Below are 19,320 nucleotides of genomic sequence, written 5' to 3'. Positions count from 1 at the left end.
GTTTACCAGAATGATGCCTGGATTAGGAGGTATTAGCTACAGGAAGAGGTTGGACAGACTAGGACTGTTTTCTCTGGTACTCTAGAGGTTGTGGGGCGACCTGACAGAAGTATATAAAATGATGAGAGGCAGAGCTAGGGTAGACAGTCAGAACCATTTTCCAAGGATGGAGAAATCAATTACTAGAGGGCATAGCTTTAAGGTGAGAGGGGCAAAGTTTAAAGGAGATGTGTTGGGCAAGTCTTTTACACAAAGGGTGGTGAGTGCCTGCAAAATGCTGCTGGGGTTGGTGGTTGAGGCCGATACTATAGTGGCATTGAAGATCCTTTTGGATAGGCGTATGGATATGCAAGGAGTGGAGGGATATGGTTTATTCGTAGGCAGGCAAGAGTTGGTCTTGGCATCATGTTTGGCACAGTCATGTGGGTTTGTGGGTTAATTGGCCTCGGTAATTGCCTCTAGTGTGTAGGGTGTGGATGGGAAAGTGGGATAAGTTAGAACTAGTGTGAACAGGTGATTGATGGTCGGCGTGGACTCGGTGGGCCGAAAGGGCCTGTTTCCTGGCCGTATCTTAAAACTCCAAACTAAGCTAAAGTTGTAGAAGGGGGGAGAGAATAAACGACATGTCTGAAATTGTGCACAGACAAAAGTGTGTTTGCAGAGAGACGGGAGGAGGAAGACATATTAGTTGCAACTGATATGGCTGGAGAAAATGGAAATGGAACATCCAAAACAAGCTGGATGACCTCAGGGCGAGGGTCAGATTCCAGCGGGACATAAGGGACTGCAACATCCTCTGCCTGACTGAAACATGGCTGCCCTCACTGATTCCGGATCAGGTAATCTGCCCAACCGAGTCCTTCACTGTCCACCGTGCTGACAGAACAGAAGCATCTGGGAAATCCAAGGGTGGAGGAGTCTGCTTCATGACCAATAACAACTGGTGCAACCCTGGAAATATCAAGATGCTTTCCCGTTCCTGCTCGCCGGACCTGGAGCACCTGACGATCTCATGCCGCCCATTCTACCTTCCCCGGGAGTTCGGCTCAGTGATCGTCACAGCCGTCTACATTCCACCGCAGGCGGACACCGACGTGGCACTATCGGCCCTACACGATGTGCTATGTCGACATCAAAACAAGTACCCGGATGCGGCTATGGTGGTGGCTGGAGATTTTAATAAATCAAATCTCAAGAAGGTCATGCCGAACTTCTACCAACACATCACGTGTGCCACCAGGGGGGAGAGAACTTTGGACCACTGCTACACACCGTTCAGGAAAGGCTACAAGGCCGTTTCACTCCCTCCCCTAGGAAAATCTGACCACGCTGCCATTTTCCTGTTGCCGGAGTATAAACAGAGGATAGTTCGGGAAGCGGTAGAGACGAGGGACGTAAAGCGGTGGTCCGACCAGTCAGAGGCCATGCTGCAAGATGCACTGAGTGATGTCGACTGGAATATGTTCGAAGCAAGTTCCAGTGACGTCAGTGAGTTTGCGGAAGCAGTCATGGACTTCATCGCAACAGTAACCGACAACATCGTCCCCACGGTAAGGGTAAGCACCTTTCCGAACCAAAAACCCTGGGTAGACAGTTCTGTTCGTGTGGCCCTGAATGCTTGCACCGCTGCCTACAACTCGGGCCTGGCATCAGGAAACATGGACGTCTACAAGGCAGAGTCCTACCGACTGCGAAGGGTGGTGAAGGATGCAAAGAGAAGGTACAGAGACAAGATGGAGTTACAGATGGAGCAGCAGGACACCAGAGCACCCCTACCTCATCCGCGTGTGCCGGCACCTCCCTAGCTGACGACCTGAACTCCTTTTACGCTCGTTTCGAGAGGGGCAGCACCACTCCAGGTCTGCCGACTATCGACAATACCGCCAGCGGGCTGGCTACCGAAGCTGAAGGGAGGAATGTGCACACATTCTCGCTGTCCGAGCACGACGTGAGGAGGGCTCTGACACGGGTGAACACGAGAAAAGCTGCAGGCCCCGATGGCATCTTGGGGCGAGTACTCAAGTCCTGTGCTACGCAGCTAGCTCCAGTGCTCACTACATTATTCAACCTCTCCCGAGACAAGTCCGTGGACCCTGCCTGCTTCAAAAAATCCATCATTGTACCGGTACCAAAAAATGCCTCCCCAGCCTGTCTGAATGACTACCGTCCGGTGGCCCTTACCTCGGTAGTCATGAAATGCTTTGAGAGGCTGGTGAAGAAACACATCTGCGCCTTCCTCCCTCGGAACATGGACCCGTTGCAGTTCGCATACCGTCCGAACAGGTCCACGGACGATGCGGTCTCCCAGGTCTTGCACACCGCTCTCTCCCATCTGGACAGCCAGAAGGGGGGCTACGTGAGGATGCTGTTCATAGACTACAGTTCAGCCTTCAACACAATAGTCCCCACCAGACTGGCCGGGAAGCTAATGGAATTGGGGCTCAACACCTCCCTGTGTGCCTGGGTCCTGAACTTTCTCACCGCCAGGCCCCAGGTAGTCAAGATGGGAGGGAATACATCAAAGTCCCTCACCCTGAGCACAGGATCGCCCCAGGGTTGCGTCCTCAGCCCCCTATTGTACTCCCTGTACACACATGACTGTGTGGTTAGGTTCAGCTCCAACTCAATAATTAAGTTTGCTGATGACACTGTGGTGGTGGGCCTGATCTCAGACAACGATGAGAAGGCCTACCGGGAGGAGGTGGCTGGTCTAGCACTCTGGTGCCAGGATAACAGCCTCCTCTTGAACATCAAAAAAACGAAGGAGCAGATCATGGACTTTAGGAGGCCACATCATCCGAGGACGTACACTCCATTGAGGATAAATGGGGATCCTGTGGATAGGGTGAACTGTTTTAAATATCTGGGAGTCCACATCTCCAAGGATATGACATGGGCATCACACGCCTCAGCACTCGTGAGTAAGGCAAGGCAGCGCCTTTATCACCTCAGGCAATTGAGGAAATTCAGAGTGTCTCCGAGGATCCTCCAGTGCTTCTACGCAGCGGCGGTGGAAAGCTTCTTGTCCGGGAACATTACCATCTGGTTTGGGAATTGCTCTGCCAAGGACAAGAAGGCTCTGCAGAGAGTAGTGCGTTTCACCGAACGCACTATGGGAACTTCACTTGCCCCCCTGCAGGAACTATACATCAGGAGGTGCAACTCCAGAGCCAACAATATCATGAGAGACCCCTTCCACCCCTGCAACGGACTGTTCCAGCTGCTACGGTCAGGCAAACGCCTCCGTTGCCATGCGGTGAGAACGGAGAGGTTGAGAAGGAGTTTCTTCCCAGAGGCCATTCGGACTGTAAACGCCCATCTCACCAGGGACTAACTCTACTGAACGTTTTTCCTTCCATTATTTATTATGTAAAAGAATATGTGTGTTATGATTGTGTTTATAGTTTGTTTGGTTGTTTGGTTGTTTGTCTTTTGCACAAAAGTCCGCGAGCATTGCCACTTTCATTTCACTGCACATCTCGTATGTGTTTGTGACAAATAAACTTGACGACTTGACTTGACTTGACTTGGAAGGAGATGAGAGGGAAAAGAGGAATCCTTGCATATCCATACGCCTATCCAAAAGGCTCTTCAATGCCACTATAGTATCGACCTCAAGCACCAACCCTAGCAACGCATTCCAGGCACCCACCAACCTTTGTGTAAATACTTGCCCCACACAACTTATTTTATGCCCCTGTCCCACATAGGAAAGCTGAACGGAAACCTCTGGAGACTTTGTGCCCCACCCAAGGTTTCTGTGCGGTTCCCGGAGGTTTTTGTCAGTCTCCCTACCTGTTTCCACTACCTGCAACCTCCGGCAACCACCTGCAACCTCCGGGAATCGCACGGAAACCTTGGGTGGGACGCAAAGTCTCTAGAGATTTCCGTTCATGTTTCCTAAGTGGGACAGGGGCTTAACTCTCACCTGAAAGCTATGCCCTCCAGTAGTTGATTTCTCCTTCCTGGGAAAATGGTTCTGACTGTCTATCCTATCTATGCCTCGCATAATTTTATATACTTCTGTCAGGTCTCCCCTTGAGAGGGCTTGCCTCCATAGAAAACCGAGCATGTTTGTCCAGCCTCTCATAGCTAATACCTTCTAATCCAGTAATTATTCTGGTAATATACACAAAAAGCTGGAGCAACTCAGCGGGTCAGACAGCGTCTCTGGAGAAAAGTTAATAGGTGATGTTTTGGGTCAGAACCCTTCTTCAGAACCTGACGAAAGATTCCGACCTGAAACGTCACTTACAGTGCCCTCCATAGTGTCTGGGACAAAGACCCATCATTTATTTATTTGCCTCTGTACTCCACAATTTGAGAATTGTAATAGAAGAAAATCACATGCGGTTAAAGTGCACATTGTCAGATTTTAATAAATGCCATTTTTATACATTTTGGTTTCAACATGTTGAAATTACAGCAGTGTTTATATATAGTCCCTCCATTTCAGGGCACCATAATGTTTGGGAGACAGCAATGTCGTGTAAATGAAAGTAATCATGTTTAGTATTTTGTTGTCTATCCTTTGCATGCAATGACTGCTTGAAGTCTGCGATTCATGGACATCACCAGTTGCTGGATGTCTTCTCTGGTGATGCTCTGCCAGGCCTGTATTGCAGCCATCTTTAGCTTATGCTTGTTTCCCTTCAGTTTTCTCTTCAGCATATAAAACACATGCTCAATTGGGTTGAGATCGTGTGATTGACTTGGCCACTCAAGAATTGACCATTTTTTAGATTTAAAAAACTCCTTTGTTGCTTTAGCAGTATGTTTGGGATCATTGTCTTTCTGTAGAATGAACCATCGGCCAATGAGTTTTGAGGCATTTGTTTGAACTTGAGCAGACAGGATGTGTCTATACACTTCAGAATTCATTATGCTATTACCATCAGCAGTTGTATCATCAATGAAGATAAGTGAGCCAGTACCTTCAGCAGCCATGCATGCCCAGGCCTTAATGGCTTCTTTGACTTTCATTGGCACAACTTTAGTCCTCATGTCGATAAACAGCAATTAAAGTTTCCAACGGTGATGGAAAAACTGGAGGAAAGGCTAGGCGCTGAGAGCTCTCTTATACCTGCTTTAAGGAGGCATTTAAACACACCTGAGCAATTACAAACACCATGTGTCTCAAACATTATGGTGCCCTGAAATGGGGGGACTATGTATAAACACAGCTGTAATTTCTACATGGTGAAACGAAAATATATAAAAATGGCCTTCAATAAAATCTGACAATGTGCACTTTAACCACATGTGATTTTTTTCTATTACAAATCTCAAATTGGCAAATAAATAAATGGTGGGTCTTTGTCCCAAACATTATGGAAGGTTCTGTATTCCTTTTCTCCAGAAATGCAGCCTGATCCATTGAGTTCCTCCAGCATTTGTTGTTTATCTTTGGTATAAACCAGCATCTGCAGTTCCTTCCCACATCATTCTGGTAAGCCTCTTCTGCATCTTCTCCCCTAAGCCTCCACATCCTTCCTGTGATGTAATTCATTGCTTGAATATTACTGAGAGGATTTCTGAAATTGTTTTACAACTAACCATTTTCAAAGAACATTTTCAACAATATTCCAGTAAAATCTGAAGTTAGGCTGTTTTTAAAATGGCAATCAGAAGACATTGCGACCCTTTGTTAAGTTTGAGCTGCATGTTTTTTTCTCAGGAATACGAGAACATGTTGTAGCTGTTTTCAGCCATGTTACATTCAGACTGCGATCATTTCAGCGGTTACTCATTATGAGATGTGTTCACTTGCTTTCATCAAAACCAAGGGGAATTGCCAGCGGAGAGCCTGGAACAGCTGTGTATTTTAATTGATTTAATTGAAATGAATTTGAAAGGAAAGTGAATAAAACAAAGCAAGAGAATGGAAGCTGATGCAAAAGTGAAATACATGAAAGGCGACTCTTGGAAGAATTCTACTGAAATTATGAATAGCAAACGTTTACTACATTTCTTGACCCCGAGCTATCGGCATCCCCTGTGCCATGTGCAGATGCATGTTTGTAACGGGTTGTGCGAGTCACTAAATATATCACTCGTGGCCTTTATAAGAGCATTGTTTCTCTTTTGTGTTTAAAGAAGCTCTGAACTACAAAGACGTGCGGAATTGACTGTCTTTTTGCACTATTATTTTTTGTTTTTATGTGCACGTATGTATGTGTGTATATATTGTGTGTAAAAAAGTGTTCAGTATATATGTATATATATACCATTTTAAAAGAACATTTTCAACAATATTCCAGTAAAATCTGAAGTTTGGCAGTATATATATATATATATATATATACTGAACATTTTCTTCTCATTTATTATATTGTTCACAGGGTACTATGTTTACATATTCTGTTGTGCTGCTGCAAGTAAGAATTTAATTCTGCCTGGGACATATGACAATAAAACACTCTTGACTCTCATGAAATGAAAAGGAAGGAATCGCACAAAAGCTTTGCCTTTCTCCAGATATCTATCTATATTTTTCCACCTTGATTAGAAAGTGGGCTCCATCCTCCGTTTAACATCAGGGCAATTAAATGTGTGCAGAATACGAATGATGTGAGCACTGATATGTCCACAGGAACAGATGTTGTTTGCATGATGGGCAGTCACTCAGCTCAGGAATTGATTGGGAGAGTGATGTATCCCCAGTAAATGGCCTCCTCATTGACAGGGTGTATGCTGAATGATTGGAACCAGAAACCCAGTGACATCTCTGATCTTCACCATCATTTAATGGCTTAAAAGATCATGGCCACCAATTTTCAAACCTCCTGTGGTTCTGCAAGATTGGCAGTGGAAGCGGGTTTTTTCAACTTGTCGGGGCTGCGCTTATTTGCAGAGTTGTTTTAAATTGTGCGTACTTTCACAAAGATGAAGTACCCTGTTGAAATAATAAAGACCGCAGAGTGATTTAACTATCCCCTTTTGTACACATGCACATAGCTCCAGAAACGCACATTATATTGTCAACTGGCAGAGGACTAGCTGGGATAACCTTAACTTGCTGTAAACCGCATCGATGCTGCAGCCAACCGACTTGCTGTAAACCAACAAAAAATATCAAAATGCATTGGGCGCTGTTAAAATGATTTAACAATGCCTCTGTTGATCGGTGGTTTCTAACAGTAAAACTTCACAAATGGTTTCACACAATAAATTATTGCTGTCATGTTGGAAATTCATATAAATGATGAGGTCTGAGTGTTTATTCTGGGATGCAGACTCGTGTTCAGCGGAGAGAATGTTGGACTGGATGGGAGGATGCTGCCACAACAATTGAATTCTATTTCACTTTCAGCTCATGTGGTGTTTTCAATGGCACAGTTGTACGCTTGGTTTCTACAGGTGCACCACCGATTATTGGTGGACCGGCTCCTTCTTTAATTCAGAGAAAATTGGAAGAGCGCATTTGAAATCCCCCGCGGATACCCCTCCCCACCCCCCCTACTGAAAATGCCAAGGCTGGGTGAGACAGTCAAAATCAGCCTCATCAGGACCTCCGCAGCTGATCGGCGGCTCACATTTGCACCCTGCGGCCAGGGCTCTGGAACTGCGGCCCAGCTGGAGCCGGCAGACAGCTAACTTCCGAGGCCAGATTTGCGGGCCGGTATCATGGCCCCACTGCAGCCTAGGTGGACCGTTCTAGTACTGTTTGACTCCTCTCGGAGGCCATGACCTCTGCTGGTCCGGCAAAACGGATAATCCCAAAAGGATCTGGAACAAAGGGTGCTGGAAAATCGGTGGTGGACGTGTACTCTAGAAGCGCACTGGCGCAAAATCTGATTTGGTCTCTATTGATCAATAGAGCATTATTATCCGGAAACAATCCATCAAAGACCCACCAAATGGCAGATTTAGTTCAGAAAGACAGCATTAAAACAGGCCTTTCTGCCCAACAAATCCACATTGACTATTGATCACCCGTTCACTCTAGTTCAATGTTATCCCACTTTCACATCCGCTTCCAACACTCTACTCTCGGGGCAATTTACAGAGGGCCAATTAACCTACAAACATCCCTGGGGCACAAGGTGGACTGGCGAGGAGAGAGTTGTTGGTTCGCCGTCCAAGGAGACCAGAGGCCCTGCAAGCAGCTGGGGCTTTCCTGGAACAGGCGCCGCTCATAAGACCTAGAGCGCGGACTGAACTATGAAAATGGCGCGAAAACCTGGCGCCTCTTGTATGTGGTCTCAGAGGGCTATTTCTGAGCATGTTGCTAATCGGGGATTGTGCTTAGGTATGACAACACGTTACTGAAATATATGTGACAAATGCTTGTGCACATGTGATATTAAAGCATCATTGACCATTGACCATGGATGAGTGTTTGCTGGGATTAACTTGGCTTCTGTCTTTCCTACGGAACAGTGACACCACTAGAAAAGTTACCTCATCAGCTTTAAACCTGCCCTTGGAAAGCTTGGAAAGCCCGAGTATGTCTTTCCTATTTTTTAATCCCTCACCTTAAATACTTTACTTTAGAAAGAGTACAATCCCTAGTCATCACAGCAATCTATCACATCCTATTTCTGTGAATAAACTGAATTGCTGAATTTTCATGGCTGCCATCTATTATATGAGGCATCAGATCAAGGCACAATCCACCCTCTTAGATGATGGAAAAGATCTTTGGACTCTGTTCAGAGACAGCAGAACTTTTTTCACACAGAGAGTGGTGAATCTCTGGAAATCTCTGCCACAGAGGGTAGTTGAGGCCAGTTCATTGGCTATATTTAAGAGGGAGTTAGATGTGGCCCTTGTGGCTAATGGGATCAGGGGGTATGGAGAGAAGGCAGGTACGGGATACTGAGTTGGATGATCAGCCATGATCATATTGAATGGCGGTGCAGGCTCGAAGGGCTGGCCTACTCTAATTTCTATGTTTCTATGTTCTATGTTTCTCAGTCTAGTATGGCAGTTGCTCTGCTGCTGACCAGAAGGCCCTACAGAGAGTGGTGAGGACAGCGGTGAAGATCACCAGATCACCCCAACCAGCAATCCAGGACCTATACCCATCTCGCTGTCGCAAGAGAGCAAGCAATATCATCAAAGACACTACCCACCCAGCACACAAACTGTTCACAAACTGTTCACCCTCTACCTTCCGCCAAGCGCTACCGCAGCATGCGGAGCAAAACCACCAGATTCAAAAACAGCTTTTTCTCTCAGGCCATCAGACTACTCAACGCACTTAAGAAAATTCCATGAACAGTACCCAAACAAAGACAAACAAACTGTAAAAATAACTTTGGCTCAATGTCTCCAGTACGAAATTTGCACTTTTTCTATATTGCACCTCTCATTGTTGCACCATTTTTAAAATACCTCCAAGTTTTTGCTACATTTTGGCACACTGTGAATATTTTAATATTTTAAATAATGTAATGTCTATTGTCTATTTTTATTGGTATGTTGTCTGTCTGTGTTTTTAATATTACTTGCACATTTGGAGTATGGGGAAACTTAATTTCAATCCTCTAACTACTGTTGCATAATTGAATTGACAATAAAGTTACTTTGAACTTTGAACTTTGAACACAAACACATCGCAAAGGCGGGGGCCAGGGCAAGCGGGGGAGTGCTGTCTGAAATTCACAAGGTACAAAGTCATGGTGATACAGACACACACCGCGATGAGCAGGAAGGTTGGCGCTGTAATTAAGACGGCTAGCACAGTGTACGGTAAGTCCTTTAAAAGAGGGAAGAAGAGGGGAGAGGGGGGGAGAGGGGTGGAGAAGGGGGGGATAAGGGGGGAGAATGAGTGGAGACAACATTTTAGAAGAAAGAGATACAAAACTATGAAGTTCGGCGGACATTTAACATTATCGGTCAGTTATCCTTGGTTCTGAAAACTCCTGCTTACGTTTTTTTTCCCCAATGAGCCAATGAAAATCCAAAGGCGATTCACTAAAACAACCTATGACTACCTCAACTACCTACAACTACATGGCGACCCAACTCCAACTGCTCTTACGACTACAGAATTATTGATTTTCTCCATGGCGACAAATTTTTGGTCGCAGAAAAATGTTCAACGTGAAAAATTTGTGTCGACCATACTGAGGCCGCGACGAGTTCCCAGAATGTGGGTACTCCTCGCGACCATGAAGCGGACTCACCAGGGACCATCAGCAAACATGCGGCGACCATGTGGTGACCATGTGGTGACCGCAGAGTCTACTGCACTTGCCTAAAAAATCGCCAAAGTGGGACAGGCCCATTACTCCATGCTAAGGTTCTCGGTCCAAGTCACTCTGGGTTTAGCGCATGTGTAACGGCAGGGGCATTAGTAGCACTGGCCTTCCACATACACAACTCCATGGGAGTCCCACCCAAAGGTCCACAACTACAAAGGAGGGGAGGGAAAGAATTTAATGATGGAAATCATATTTACTCATTGACATTTTTATTTGAAGTTTCATGAATTTGAGTCACATTTGGGAGCGAAATTTAATGATGGAAATGGTGGCTGTTGTCCAATTTTCCTGCTTCAACAATTTGCTTCCCACAATCGCGCACTGGAAAAATGCTGAAAAACCTACCAGACCATGGAAAATGGAAAGCGGAGAGAGTCAAACTGTACTCACATTTAATAAGATCAGGGCTGATTTGATCATTGACTTCAGTTCTACATTTGTGCCTGTCCCCCACAATATTCTATATTCCCAAACAGTCTAAAAACCTAAGTATATCTTGAATAGTTCAGTCCTGTGGTGGAGTGTTCCACTCATTAACAACCCTCGACAAGAATAACTTTATTTCCTCTCCCTGGTCTTAATGGATGACATCTCCCCCGAAATTTGCATTGGTTTCTTGGTTTACTTGGTTTAGGGGCAGCACAGTGGCACAGCAATAGAGCTGCTGCCTTCCAGAGCCTGACACCTGGCTTCGATCCTGACTACGGGTGCTGCCTGTATGGAGTTTGTACGTTTTCCCTGGGATCATGTGGGTTTTCTCCAAGTGCCCCAGTTTCCTAACACATTCATTCCAAAGACATACAGGTTTGTAGGTTAATTGGTTTCCATAAACAAATTGTAAATTGGTGCTAGTGTGTAGGATAGTTGCTCATGTATGGGGTGATACAGGTTGGTGTGGACTCGGTGGGCCAAAGGGGCAGTTTCTGTGCTGTATCTCTATAGTCTAAGATTGATTATCACATGTACTGGGAAACAGTGAAAAGCACTATTGCATAGTACATCAGGTAATACGACAGAATGGGAAAAAAAATGCACAATATAGTGTTCCAGCTATAGAAGGAGTGCAGGTAAAAATAATAGGTCAGGGGTCCACAATTGATTTGGGAGATCAGGAATTAATCTTTGGCATTCAAAAGGTCCATTCATGAGTCTGATATTAGCGTGGAAGAAGCTGTTTCTGAATATGATGGTATGTCGAGAGATAGGAGAAGAGAGATTGACTGGAGTGTGGGTGGTCCTTGATTATGTAGCCTGCTTTTCTGAGGCAATGTGAACTATAAATGGAGTCAATGAGGATGGGGGGGTGACTTGTTTTGTATGATGGACTGGGCTGCGTTCACAACTCTGCAATTTCTTGTCATCTTGGGCAGCGATGTATCCAGATAGGATGGTTTTTCAGGTGCATCTGTGGAAATTCATAAGTGTCATTGGAGACTTGCCAAATGTTCTTGGCTTCCTGAGCAAGCTGAAGCGTTGTTGTGCCGTCTTGGTCATGGCATCGATGTGGTTGACCGGGACGGATTGTTAGTGACATTTACAGCGAGGAACTTGAAGCTCTTGACCACCTCTACTTCAGTGCCATTGATGTCAATGAAGAGCTCCTTCATTTGGCAGATGTTGAGGGAAAGGTGCATTCTTGGCATCAAGCTACCGACCTCTTAATCTCCATCCAGTACTCCACCTCATTGTTTTTTGAGATGTGTCTGTGTCACCTGTAAACTTTTAAATGGAGTTAGACCAGAATTTGAATGCACTGTGGTGAGTGTATAGGGAGCATAGTAAGGGGCTGAGAACACATCTTTGTGGGGAATCGGTGATGTGAAGTATCATGGAATAGGGTTTTAGTCACCTAACCTTACTGATTACAGAATGTGGGTCAGGAAGTTGAGGATCCAGTTGCAAAAGGAAGGTACTAAGACCAAGATTCTGGATTTGGAGTTGGGTTTGGTTGGAATTATGACGTTGAAAATAGAGTTACTGTCAGTAAATTGGAGTGTGGCACAGGAGTCATTTTTATCCAGGTGTTCCAAGGATGAGTGTAGGGCCAGGAGATGACGTCTGCCATGCAGCTTTTGTGAGTCTCAGTTGTCTGGGAGTTGATGTGCCCCTTGAACAACTTCTCAAAGCACTTTGTGATGGTGGATATCAGAGCCACCAGATAGTAGGCATCAACATGGGTTTTTTTTGGGGGGTGGGGGTGGTTTCTACAGGAATGAAAGTTGCAGGGGTCGGCTTGGCCTGGCGATGCCAGCCATCTCCTTCATTGCTCCGTGCCACTGCAGGTTGCCTCCAATCCACCACGGAGCAGATCTCATCGAGGGCCTCCAGTGGCAAGCTCCAAAGACGCAATGATCCAGGCACATCCACCTCCAAACGTGCCGTCCCTCTCCTCTCTTGGCCTTGTTGCACCACCCAGCGCACTTCCGAAAGGAACGGATCACCGACAGCATCCTTCCATGCATCCACCGCCACTGCCAACATTCATCATGGATTTCTCCACATGCACCCTGAAAATCTCCAAAATCTTCACTGGGCTGTGTATTAAACCACTTCATTCAAGGTATTTAAACTCAGGCAACTGATCCATCCCACCACAACTAGAGAGCAGTCCTGAGCTACTATTTACCTCATTTGGAGACCCACGGACTATCTTTGATCAGACTTTACTGCCTTTATTTTGCAATAAACTTTATCTATGTTATTCCCTTTATCATGTATCTGTATACCGTGGATGGCACGATTGTAATCGTGTATTGTCTTTCCGCTGACTGGTTAGCACACAATAAAAGCTATCAACTGTACCTCAGAACACGTGACAATAAACTAAACTCAACGGAACTTTAGATTGCTGTATTAGGCAAATAACAGTTTAAGGTTTGGTGATATGTTTTTACAGATTCATTTTATCTTGTTTAACACTGAAATGAACAAAAATAGTAAGGTTAAACGAGAACTTACCAGTTTGAAGTTTGATCTTGATATTATGAGGAGTTACGATGAGCGATTACGTGAAGAAGGGCCGTCCGCCGTCTGCGTGCGCATCAATCTTCAAAGCAGTGGTGTTAAATCACAGATAAAAAGAAGACCTGAGAATAGTAACATTGAAGAAACTAGAAACTCCCCTGTGACCTTGATAGTATGAGGGTGGGAGCGGTGGGCACGTAATCGCTTATCGTAACTCCTCATAAAATCAAGATCAAACTTCAAACTGGTAAGTTCTCGTTTAATCTTACTATTTTACTTCGGAGTCACATGAGTGACTACGTGAAGATTTCAAAGCTCTGTGATTTTACGCCAGTTACGAATCCAGGCGTCACACACTGAATGGATTGACCATGGATGCGTGTAATCATTAAAGCATTCAGACATTACGTAGTTAAGTAAAGAAACTGATGCTTTAAATGAAAGAAAAGTTTTTTAAAAAGTTACCCCTCCCACCTTGGGGGGGGGAAACTAAGGGACAGAACTTAAAATGGTACGTGCAAACACCCCCAGTCCGGTTATGGGTTTGTTATAAAACCGGTGGACCGTTATTTCGTTCGTCCATCCTGCAGCCACTAGGATGTCGTCAAGGGGCACGTCCATAGCTCTTGCTGCCGACGTAGATGCAGCCCTGGTGGAGTGAGACTTAACCATATAAATGTTTACTCCTGCTACCGCCATTACATCTTTTGACCATCTGGAGATGGTTTGAGTGGACACCTTATGGTGTGTTTTTTTTTTTTTTTTTTTTTTTTTTTATAGCTGATGAGGACCGATTGTTCTGAGCCTCTGAGGTTCTCCATACTCTCAGATAGTGGTGTTAGTATGTTACCACCCACACAACCGTTGGTCCTCTGGATATGCCAAGAACTGGATCTCCATCCCTGGCATTCCTGGCCTGCTATGTTTATATCAGGTTCCTGATTATGAACGTTATGTTGTTCATATTGGTGGTAATGTAGTCCAACCGTAGCTTTGCAGTGTCTGGACTCTTTGTCAGCATACCACCTTCAGGGTTAGTTATAGGTGGTCCCCACTGTCAAAGTAGGGTTTGTACCACGCTCACATCCCATGTGTCAGTGTACCTTGTCCTTGGAGGTCTTAAATTGTAAATTCCCTTGATGAATTTTGTTGTAAAGGGGTGCGTTCCTATCGAACTGTGCCCTGCTTCCCGCATCAGATTGGAGGAGAGTGCGCCTCTGGCACTATAGATACACTATAACTTAGTTTATAGTTATAGTACAGTTGATAGGAACTCCAAGACATCCGTTATCCGAACTGTATTTGTTCGGACAGTCCTATGCCTTGTAATGGACTCCTAAGAATCTGCAGACCAACAAGTTATACGTTCATGTAGTGGATGATTGCTCCCTGTAACTGGGTTCACTAGGTGGTCCCTGCTCTTGTCAAGCATCGGTACCAATATGCCTGAGATAACAAATTGGCGTAAAGCATACATAAACATTCCTCCCCAATTGAGGGAGAAAGCATCCACTGCCTTGCTCCTGGATCCAGCTCGCAGGACACATATCTGGGTAACTAATGGTTAGTCTAGATGCAAACGGATCAACATCTGGTATGCCAAATCGTGTAGTTATTTTGTTAAATACTGTCTGATTCAACATCCATTCTGTGTTGTTATTAAACATTCATGATCCAGCATCTGTCACCGTGTTATATCTACCTCGTAGATTTCCCAAATATTCCTCTCGATACACCAGTGCCAAATGAGGTTCGACAATCTGTCGTAAGATACAGATTTTACACCACCCTTGTTAATGGATATATGCCACCGCAGTGGTGTTATCAATCTGAATTTGAACAAGCACCAGTTGCATATCGCTACAGAGAACCTTGAGTCCATATGTGCCCCCAACAATTCTGGGTAATTGATTCCATGTGTTGGGGAATTACAGACTCCTGCTCATTCCATCTGCCCCCACAGCTTTAGACTGTGTTGGTGTCTCCCCATCCTTTGCCGCTTGCATAGGTCTGAAGAACCCTCGATGGCTTTCGAGCAAAATTTCCCTGAGCTGTCTCCCATTCGTTATCCACCATAGTTATTCAACAATGGCCTCTGCTGGCAATCCATAGTTTGCCAATTCGGCCTGCATGTAATCTGAGTGTTCATTCCTTTGCTTGCTGTAAGTTCTGGTAATGCAAAGGCCCGTACTGCTGGGAAAGCAGCTACTATTTGCCAATTACACTCGCTGTTTGCCTGATAGATGGCTGGAATTTGACTATCAGGTCATTGCAGGTTTAATTAATATTGTCGTTTGCCCCTAGGCAAAGTCACCAACATATTTACTGTTTTTGATAGTAAATTCTAGGTAATCAATTACCCTTGTAGGTGTCAATTTTGATTTAACTGGATGGATGAGGTAACCAATTCTTTCAAACAGGGTTTTGGTTTGCTTGACTGATGCTTCTGCCAATTCTTGGTGACTCCAAAATGAAAATGTCCTCCAAATATGCCATTACTATGTGGTTTTGAGACCTTTGTAGGCCCAGAATTGGTTTCCGTAGTTTTGTCAATAGTCTAGGAGCTGATGTCAACCCATTTGGCAGATCCATACCATCCAGTTAAACTTCAAATATCTCCTGTTCTTAGTGAATAGACACCGAATAGTATGCATCTTTGAGGTCGATGCATGCCATGTGACCATTTTATAGGAAGCTCCTATACAACCGTAGTTAAACCGTAACAAAATTACTGTTTCTAAAAGTCTATACTGCACAAATGAGTTAAACCTGGATGAAGTGGCATCCTCCATCTGTCACATGTCCTGAATGGCAATCCTGCCCAAAAATACTGGGCCTGCCTCGAAGACAATTCCAGTCCGAGTTCCAAGTCTGCTTGGAACCTGTGTATGTTGTGCAGTAGAATTATCACGTTTTTATCTGTTTTTAAACCCCAGTTCTGAAATTTCTTGTTATTGTCATTTTGAACAAGAACACAAGAGTAAATTACCAACATGTAACTGCTCCACAATCCCTTGTTTCAGTAAACCCAGACCCACCTACCTCCATGGCTACCGGTGGTCTTGTGGTAAGCCCAAAGGCCCCTGATGCGGATTCCTTTTCTCTCCTTGATTGGGAGTAGGACTGGTAAGGTGTGTGGATCCCATGTTTCTCCCGACCTCTGCTTGGGTCTGGTCTGAAACCTCATCATACTGAGCCTGCCTTGTAGGACAATTCTGGCATTATTTTGAGTCTGCCTTGAAAGACGACTCTGATCATATTTCCGTGCCCAGCTTTCAAGCTGCCACCGGATTCAGTGAACCTGTTGGTGTGTGGTGTGTTGTCGCCCACTGAGAGTGAGGTTCGTAGGCAGCCCTGAAAACAGGTGCTGCCGCAGGCCCCTGCGGATACCTGTGCTGACATGGCCCTTCCAGTGGACTTAAATGACATTCTAGCTTTGGTCAGACTGAAAAGGACCATGAATGCTCCTCTCCTAAGGGCAGGCGACATTTGTGCAGCCCTGAAAACAGGTGCTGCTGCATGCGGGTTCTCCATAATACCCGGGCTGTCAAGAGCTAGATTCCATCCAGGGAAGCACCCAGTGGAACCTGGATGATTGCAGAAGCACTTATTTTCTGTTTGTTTGTATGGAAGCTTATTATTCTTTTTAGCATGTTGGTGTTGACTTAAACAGTGCAATATAAGTAAAACTTACTTACTTACTTCCTTTCTTCTGCTTGTCCCTGGGAAGGTTCCCCCCCCCCCCCCCTCCTCTTTGTACTCTGATTCAGAGTGGTTTCTTCCACATGTAGTTCCCCCTCCAATGGGGAAGACATTGGGCTGTCCCATGTGCGAGGCTCCCGGCACCGGCACTGCTGTAGGCCCCGGGCTGATACTGCTCCCTCCTTTGGAGCAGATTATTGTTGGAGCAACTTCTCCATAAGTTGCTCCATTTGGGAGAAGTCGTCCTCAGACGCTCTCCGTTGAGGGAGGGTATCCCTCTTCCCCGGACTCATCTGAGTCAACGGGTTTGTTTAGACTTGCGGGTGGTATTACGTCCCGCAGGACAACCATGGAGCTCCTGCTCCCGCGCAAAGTCTTCTGCCGATTCTGCTGTCGGCGCTAATGTCGGGAAGCGAGGCTACCATTCTTTGGTGCTGCTCCATTCTTTGGAGCAGATCATTGTTGGAGCAACTTCTCCCTAAGTTGCTCCATGTGGGAGAAGTCGTCCTCAGACGCTCTCCGTTGAGGGAGGGTATCCCTCTTCCCCGGACTCTTAGTCAACGGGTTTGTTTTAGACTTGCGGGTGGCATTACGTCCCGCAGGCCAACCATGGAGCTCCTGCTCCCGCGTAAAGTCTGCTAATGTCGGGAACAAGACCGTCGCCCGCTATTTGGAAAGCTGCGGTCTTCGGCAGCCGACATCCCCGCGGGCCGTCTCCTCGACATCTGGGCTCTGAAAAAAACTTCAAGCCCGAAAGAACGCAGGTAAGTGATTTCAACTTTCCTTACCTGCTCATCCCGACGGCCTGGGAGGCTCAATGCCTGCCAGTCCGTCGTGCGTGTTGCGTTCAGACGTAATGACGCGCACGCAGACGGACGGCCCTTCTTCACGTAGTCACTCACGTGACTTCGAAGTAAAATTGTGCCTTTACCTTGCATGATTCCAAGCTGGATGGCAAAACTCAGACAATATTTGACAGAGCGTGACTTTGGTAGAGCAGCTTAATTAGTAATTTATTTGTTTCAATCAATACTGGCACATTAGGTGGGTCAATCAAATGGAAGATTTACTGAAATTCCTGTTAAGCCCAGTGATCAATCAGTGCTGAGGAGGGAACTTACTAAATTTCATTATATTCTGAGATTTTCATTTCAGTTTGATAGAAACGAAAGACTCATTTGTTCGCCAAAATCATTTGGAAAGTGAATCAAGCAATGATTTTCACACAAAGACGACTGGCGTGATGCTCTATCGATGAATTCTCTGCCAAAGATTTAATTTCACGAGTTTAATCAGATGGTATATTCGTTCTGTCAAACATCTCCCTATGTGATATAAGTTCAAGAGTTATAGGAGCAGAAGTAGGCCATTCGACCCATCAAGTCTACTCTGCCATTCAATCATGGCTGATCTATTTTTCCCTCTCAACCCCATTCTCCTGCCTTCTCCCCGTAACCCCTGACACCCATACTAACCAAGAATCTGTCAATCTGTGCTCTAAAAATACCCCAAAATTGGCCTCCACAGCCATCTGTGGCAATGAATTCCATAGATGCACCACCCTCTGACTAAATAAATTCCTCCTCAGGTACGTCCTTTCATTCTGAGACTATGGCCCCTGATCCTAGACTCTCCCACTAGTGGAAACACCCTCTCCATTTTCACTCTATCCAGGCCTTTCACTATAGAGTACGTTTCAACGAGATTCCCCCACATCCTTCTTAACTGCAGCAAGTATAGGCCCAATGCTTATATCCAATATATCCAATCCTCTTTGATAACACCAAGTACTGAAATGAATTAAAAATGAAAAATCTTATGCAAAAGTCAGGGCATGAATGATAAAACGGGAAATAAAGATCAAACCTGGTTCAAATATATTAACATGAGACAATGTAATTATGTTTATCAGCATATGAATACTGCCAATGATATTGGGCCCTGGCAATGTAGCAATAATTAGTTTAATGACCGATTAAGATGCTTATTGTAAAATGATATATTTATTTGGTTGTGAGGCAAATCATTATAAATGTTTTTGTGGAATGAGGCCATGCTGCATATCTTGTCCATGCGAAGCTCCTCTGAAGCCATTAAAAGTCAGCAATGTTGTTTTGGTGCTGAAGTCACATATCAACAGTTAGTTTTAACATTGCTGAAAGTAAGCATGCAGGTACAGCAGGCAGTGAAGAAAGCAAATGGCATGTTGGCCTTCATAACAAGAGGAGTTGAGATTAGGAGCAAAGAGATCCTTCTGCAGTTGTACAGGCCCCAGTGAGACCACACCTGGAGTATTGTGCGTAGTTTTGGTCTACCAATTTGAGGAAGGACATTCTTGCTATTGAGGGAGTGCAGCGTAGGCAGGGCCGGATTCACATATAAGCTAGACAAGCTTAAGCTTAGGGCCTCGAGATCTAGGGGGGCCTACTCACCGACCATCCGC

At 45.3% G+C, this 19,320-nt stretch overlaps 1 long non-coding RNA gene across 1 annotated transcript in view; it reads right to left on the bottom strand.

Annotated features, from left to right (window-relative positions):
* The window catches only part of LOC129698712 (uncharacterized), a 73,287-nt gene extending 54,532 nt beyond the window's left edge, over nucleotides 1–18,755 (bottom strand). The window contains exon 1 of the long non-coding RNA XR_008723704.1: nucleotides 17,666–18,755. This is a non-coding gene — a long non-coding RNA (uncharacterized LOC129698712). The remainder of the gene's footprint in view (nucleotides 1–17,665) is intronic.
* Nucleotides 18,756–19,320: the final 565 nt, after the last annotated feature.

This window comes from Leucoraja erinacea, chromosome 7 (genome assembly GCF_028641065.1).
Source record: "Leucoraja erinacea ecotype New England chromosome 7, Leri_hhj_1, whole genome shotgun sequence".
NCBI lineage: Eukaryota > Metazoa > Chordata > Chondrichthyes > Rajiformes > Rajidae > Leucoraja > Leucoraja erinaceus.
The sequence above is the reverse complement of the archived record's forward strand: the minus strand, read 5'-3'. Positions and strand labels throughout refer to the sequence as shown.